Below are 7,010 nucleotides of genomic sequence, written 5' to 3'. Positions count from 1 at the left end.
ATCTAATTGTTGCTTTCGTGAAATCATAAAAACATCTGAAGACTTTTCATCCGAAACTAGTGTAGATTTTCACATTTGCCGGTGGCATAAGATGGGCGGTAACGGATCTGGCGCCCTTTATTCACCGCGCCTGATTTTATTATCCATTGATATCAATGAGTTCACTGAAGTAATTGATATCAATCCAATACTTCAGATAAATTTGGAAATATCAGACAGGAATTATGTTTTACCCGACAAATATGGTGTTGTGAAATGATACAAGATGTGATTCTAACGTGAAATGGTTTGCTGTTATTTGCCTGGAAATAATATGATTTCAATATTAAATGTTTAATCCTGAAATGAATAAAATCAAATCCTCCTTTTCGGTTGACGATTACTTCCCATCACACACACTGCCCGGTGGGATGGACTGAGGGTGAGCTGTTAGGGTCAGACAGCGTCCTGTTCATTGGGACATTTGTTTTGACCAGAACAGAATAATAATGGACCAACACCCGGACCGTTACTAACTGGTAAAATATTAATGTAATTTCAAACTCCAGTGGGGAGTTCCTGAGATCGTTTCCTCTCTGAGCTGCTGTGCAGCAATGTTTACTCATAGCAGGGAATTTAATGGGACATGAAGCTGGACCTGCTAACACAGATCTATATGGAAACCTCCTGATACATTTCCGAGACGATCAGGGACCGGGAGATTTCTCACGGCCGCAGCAGGCCAACGGAAAGCTCTCCTGCTCCTCCTTGCTGCACAAAATATAAGTTAAAAAGGAACTTCTCAGTGTTCTGGACCACTCAATGCCCATCGAAAGGGCGGCTCCGCCACCCATTTGTGCCCAACATTAAATGGTGTGCCGTGTACGTCATAATACTCTCATTTACATATTACACGTGGCCTGACCGGAAACAGGAGGGTGTTGCTCCGGCCGCTCTTCTCAGGACCCTACCCACGATGGCGGAGGCAGGAACGCTAGTGTTAAAGGGGCGGTAACTGACCTGACACCATTTACTAGCCTCTACCACCCCATTTCCGCCAGGCCGAGATACATAAAATCGGCCACAGCTTTCCTGATCTACGCCCCAATATCAATCTTCGAACCCCACAAGTTGTGCATTGTCTCAAACTGCATCCGTTCACAACACGTGGAGGGAAATTTTCACCATCGCTGGGGGCTGAACTGGTAGAGCGGATCACCCGCCCCTTATAGAACCGGTCCGGTTTTAATTTCAGCTCCGTCAGTTTACCACCCAAGCACTGAAGGTGAAATTACCTCCTACGTCTCTTACCCCAAGGTCAGCCTTTCGATGTCCTCCTGAAATCTGCTACTGTCCTGCTCACTATTTAAGTTTCGAATTTTGGATACAATTGTGAAAAGATCCTCTTGGATTCGCCCTACCTTTAAACACAGGACAGGCAAGACTTTCGTTACCTCAAGAAAAGTCGAATGCTCGGCACAGGATAGCATTCAATGGAAGAGCGCACGCACCGTATCAGTGGTTCCGAACCCAGGTCTGGATTGCGGGCCCAGTGAGAGATTATTCCAATTTGACAGATTGGGGAGGACCTGGGACAAGAGTTTCGACTACGCGGAGGTAGGAATAGGCTGGATGTTAGGCTAGTCTTCTTTTTGCATTGAGTAGTGAGCCTCTGGAATGCGTTGCTGGCTGCTGCGGTGGGTGCTGACTCTCTGTCTGCCTTCTGTAGGGAGCTGGACCGGTTTTTGGCTGCCGCAGAGGTCACAACATATAAAAGGTAAGAGGATTTACAGGTGGTGTACGTACGATCCATGTGCTCCTGGACTGGTTTCGATCAACTCAGGGGTTCGGTGAAGAATCTTCCAGGGTATTCTATCCATTAAAGGCCCTGGATTTTTCTCAGGATCTTTGCCTCTCCCAGGAGAATCCATGGCTGCGTGTGTGGTGAGGGGGAGTAAGTGTCAGTAATGATGCTCCAGCCATCACGAGTGAAGAGCGGGCTTGATGGACCAGCTGGTCTTTTACTGCCCGTCATATTGGTAAGTTCGTCCACATGCCCAGCTCGTCAAGGTATTTTTCAATGAAGCGATCTTCACAGAAACCCATACCTTGGGCATGTCCTGCGTCTGTCATTGGTGAAACGAGACTCAATGTCTCTGTGTCTCACATTGTTCTCCTCTGAAGCTCAAGGAAACGAAATATTCTTGCAGGCCTCTACAACAATGTGTCTGAGGATTTCTAGTCCCGTCCACCCGTCCGCTAAGGGATTTTGTGGCTATTGTCTGCTTGGAGAACAAGAGGAGATGATTTTAAGCCCAGTAAATCATTGGCTGGTCTTAATACAGTAAGCACACAGTCTTTCTACACTCGGTTATAGGTCTTTTGGATTCGGGGTTGTAGCTCAGTGGTATAGCGCCCGCTTTGCATGTATATATTTCTGGGTTCAATATCTAACACCTCGAAATTGCTTTTTTCACCAGAATATCCCACAGAACGACGAATCGTGCGTTCAGAGGAAAGCGAGTTACAACTTATGAGACAAACATTCAATTGTTCCGGAGCAGGACTTCATCTCACGGTCCCGTCAGCAGCTCAGCTCATAGCAGCTGCTGACTGACCGGAATTCAAAACATCAAGTGGTTGTGGATAGAATTTGAGACCTCATACACGCGAAGCATGCGGTCTATCACTGAGCGAGATCACCAGATATTGAAGACCTCTGACAAAGTGCCTCCCTTTCCTAAGGCCACCCGAGGATTTACTGGGCTGAAAAGCATCTCCTTTTTTAATCACAGGAGACAACTATACCTGAGATATGCGGACCTGATACAGATGTATTTGAACAGAAGAAACCAAGTCTCGCCACTCATAGAAATGAAAAAGGGAGCGTTGAGAAGAATGTCTGGGAGAGGGGGAGAGTCTCTTCCGGCTATGCTGACCATTAATTCTGTTTCAGCTCGCCGTTCTTCGAACGGCTCACTGGACAACACACCGTCACACATTCCGATCAGTCGGCGGCTGCTATGAGCTGAGCTGCTGAGGAGACCGTGAAATGAAATCCTGCTCAGGGGCAATTTAATGCTTGTGGAGCCGCAGAACTCGCGGCACACCGAAATCAAGATTCGCCTTTCTAGGGGTAATTCTGGTGAAAAAATATTTTTGGAGATTGAACCCAGGACATCACGCTCTACCACTGAGCTACATCCCCAGATTTAAAAAAATCCATCGAAGAACTGATCGCCTTCAATTTATGAGGCCACGCAAGGTTTTTCTGGGCTTCAATTCATCTCCTTTACTGCTCCAAACTGACGATTAAACAGAAAATTTGCGGACCTGGTATAATTGTGGGTGAACGGAAGAAACCAGGCCTCGGCACTCAGAACAATGAGAACGGGGGCGCTGAGAAGAAAGGCTGGGAGAGGGGGAGAGTCTCCTTAGGCTGTGCTGCAACCATCCTTCCGATATCAGGGTACATTTTCGAACATATCAGTCGCTTTGCTTACGGTTGGACGGGACTATAAATACTTAGGGACATTGTAGCAGAGGCCGGCAAGAATATTTCGAGTGCCTGAGCTTCGGAAGTGGGAAAGGTGAGGCGCGGAGATCATTGAGTCTCATTTCACTATAGACGGAAGCAGGACTTCCCCAGGTGTGGGTTTGTGTTTACAGATCACTTCATCAAAAACACCTTGACGAGTTGGGGTTACAGACGGACATGACGGGCAGGAAAAGACCAGCTGGTTCATCAATCCTGCCCCACGTGCCCGGAGCATCGTGAGTGGACACGTCCGACCTACACCACCCGCCCCACCCACCGGAAACACGTAATCAACTGGGAGCGGCGACAAACTAGAAACAAATCCAGGGCCAATAAGGAGGGGAAATTCTGGGGAATTCCTCCTCGAATCCCTCAGGCGATCGAATCGAGTTCAGTGCATCACATTGGCCATGTGCAGGTCAACTGTAAAACCACTCACCTTCAAGATGATGCGATCTCTGTCCCAGTCAAGAACCGGTTCAGAGCCCTCTAAAAGGCCAAGAGAGAGTCAACACCCATCACACCAGCCGGGAATGCATGCTAGAGACTCACTACTCTCTGGGAAAAGAAGAAACGCTTAACATCCAGGCTATTCTTACCTCTGTGTGGTCGAAACGCCTGTCCGCTGCTTCTCCCCAATCTGTGAAACTGGAAATAATCTATTTCTTCACTCAGAAATGGTGGTGAACCTGTGGAATTCTCTTCCACAGAAGGCTGTGGGGGCCAAGTCACTGAATATATTTAAGAAGGAGATAGATAGATTTCTAGACACAGAAGGCATCAAGGGGTATTGGGAGAGAGCAGGAATATGGTATTGAGATAGAGGATCAGCCATGATCATATTGAATGGCGGAGCAGGCTCGAAGGGCCGAATGCTGCTCCAATTTTCTCTGTTTTTATCACTTTGCACGCGATCCGGGATGGGATGCATTCAAAAGGCGCTTGCGAACTTCTATTGAATTGTATCGTGTGCAGAGGGTTCGGTTTTTCTCCAGGTAAATAAATTATTGCTTGTCTTTGTGTGTGAAGGTGAGTTGAGAACAAGAGGATCTTTTCAAAATTCGAAACATAAAGCGTTTGGAGATACCGGGAATTGGACCCGGGACCTCATACACGCAAAGTATGCGCTCCACCACTGAGCTACATCCCCACAGTAAATTAGCTCCATTTTAGAATTAACAATTGGGTTTTCCGCTCCGTCTCTCCGGACAACGAGTTGCCCAGTCGTCACACGTGCTCCAAATGTAAAACCTCTGCTTCAGTTCACGGGGTGTCTGCTCCTCTTTACTTTGAACTTTCCAAAAAAATACTTCAGCGGAAATAAAAAAAGTACAATTGCCAATAGTCAGTGACGAGGCTGACATCCAACCTCTGAATCATAAAGTGAGATGGATGAATGACACAGCGTCAAACAAGAGCTGGGACTGCTTGCTCGACATTGCACTGTCAGACATTCCAGTCAGCCGGCGGTTGCTATGAGCTGAGCTGCTGAGGGGACCGTGAGATGAAGTCCTGCTCCCGGACAATTTAATGCTTGTGGAGCCTCAGAAGTTGGAACTCTGCACTCAGAAAGCGATATTCGCCTTTCCATGCATAATTCTGATGAAAAAATATTTTTGGAGATGCTGGGGATTGAACCCAGGACCTCATACATGCGAAGCATGCGCTCTACCACTGAACTACATCCCCAAACAAAGTTAACCGCTAGCCAAGGAAAGAAGAACTGATTGCCCTCATTTTTTGAGGCCACCCAAGGTGGGTTTGCCACGTAATAGATTATTTCCAGTTTCAAAGATTGGGGAGGAGCAGGGAACAGGCGTTTCGACGACGCAGAGGTAAGAATAGTCTGGATGTTCGTCGGTTCTTCATTTCGCAGAGAATAGTGAGTCTCTGGAATGCATTGCCGGCTGGTGTGGTGGGTGCTGACATTTTGTTTACTTGGCTTAAAATCGTTTAGTTTTCTGCTGGAACCAGACAATTAAAGGTGATGTATGCGGACCTGATGCAACTGTGGGTGAACGGAAGAAACCAGGCCTCGGCACTTAGTCTAATGAGAAAGGGGGAGTTGAGCAGAAAGGCTGGGAAAGGGGGGAGAGACTCCTTGAACTGTGCTGTAACCACCCTTCCTATTTCAGGGTGTATTTTTCGAACGCTCCCGTTTTCAGTCACTTTGCTGACGGTTGGACAGGACTTGAAATGCTCAGGCACATTGTAGCAGAGGCCGGCAAGAACATTTCGAGTCCTCCAGCTTCAGAGGGGTGCAAGGTGAGGCACGGAGAGCATCGAGTCTCATTTCACTCTTAAGGGCCAGGTGTGAGTTTGCATTTGAAGATCACTTCACAATAAAGACCTTGACGAGCTGAGGTTACAGACGGACATGATGGTCAGGAAAAGACCAGCTGGTTCATCAATCCTGTCCCACAAGCCTGGAGCATCGTGACTGGACACTTCCTACCGACACCACCCGCCCGAACCACCGGAAACATGTAAACTCCTGGGAGCGGTTACAAACCAGAAAAATATACAGGGCCAATTTCTGGAAAATTCATCCCGACACCTGAAGGCGATCGAAACCAATCCAAGACATCGTAGGTTACGTATAAAACCAGTAATTTTCGACATGATGTGATATCTGTCCCAGTCAATAACCGATCGAGATCCCTCGAGAAGGCAGAGAGACAATCAGCACCCACCCCACCAGCTGAGAATGCATTCCAGAGGCTCAACACTCTCTGGGATATGAAGAACCGCCTGACATCCAGCCTATTCTTACATCTGTGTAGTCTAAACGTCTGTCCGCTGAATTCCAGCCTCTGAATCACAAAGTGAGTTGTATGAATGACAGAGCGTCAAACAGGAACAAGAGCTGGGATTGCTCGCTCGAATTTGCACCATCACACGTTCTGGTCAGTCGGCGGCTGCTATGAGCTGAGCTGCTGAGGGAACCATGCGATGAAGTCCATCTCCGGATCAATTTAATGCTGTGGAGCCTCAGAAGATTCATCTTTCCGTGGGAGGCGGGTGGGAGTGGAGGAAGAGATTCCTTGGTGTAAGATGAGGCATTTTCAGCATATAGAGCGTACATTTAGATTTGGAATTTTCAAAACATTAACCATAGAAACCACTCACGTTTACATTCGGCATCTTAATACATAAACAGCACCCGCTTATTAAAGTAAGATTGCTGGGAATCGGAGGATAGTCGCTGACGATCATGAAATGGACGACTTAAAACTTACCCAGAATACAGAATGCCAGACTGAGTGAGGTGATGCTGGAAGCTGATTACATTGCAGAGTTCAAGCATTTTGCAGAAGATAAAAGGCGACATTGTGAATATTTTGCGACCATGTAGAGAATGTGTTGAGAATATGTTGAGAATATGTTGAGAATTTGTTGAGAATATTTAGAACTTGGGCATGTCGAGATATTGGGGCCTTGAGTCCGCACAGACCATGAGCAGTTCTGATAGGGGTTCGAGGAATATGAATAA

The 7,010-nt window shown here is 47.1% G+C and overlaps 2 non-coding genes across 2 annotated transcripts; both read right to left on the bottom strand.

Moving 5' to 3' along the window:
• Positions 1–4,595: 4,595 nt before the first annotated feature.
• trnaa-ugc (transfer RNA alanine (anticodon UGC)) lies at positions 4,596–4,667 on the bottom strand. Its single transcript has one exon. It is a non-coding gene; the product is annotated as a tRNA-Ala (tRNA).
• Positions 4,668–5,134: 467 nt separating this feature from the next.
• trnaa-cgc (transfer RNA alanine (anticodon CGC)) lies at positions 5,135–5,206 on the bottom strand. Its single transcript has one exon. It is a non-coding gene; the product is annotated as a tRNA-Ala (tRNA).
• Between the last annotated feature and the right edge of the window lie 1,804 nt (positions 5,207–7,010).

Source organism: Heptranchias perlo, unplaced genomic scaffold (assembly GCF_035084215.1).
Source record: "Heptranchias perlo isolate sHepPer1 unplaced genomic scaffold, sHepPer1.hap1 HAP1_SCAFFOLD_43, whole genome shotgun sequence".
Taxonomy (NCBI): Eukaryota; Metazoa; Chordata; class Chondrichthyes; order Hexanchiformes; family Hexanchidae; genus Heptranchias; species Heptranchias perlo.
The sequence above is the reverse complement of the archived record's forward strand: the minus strand, read 5'-3'. Positions and strand labels throughout refer to the sequence as shown.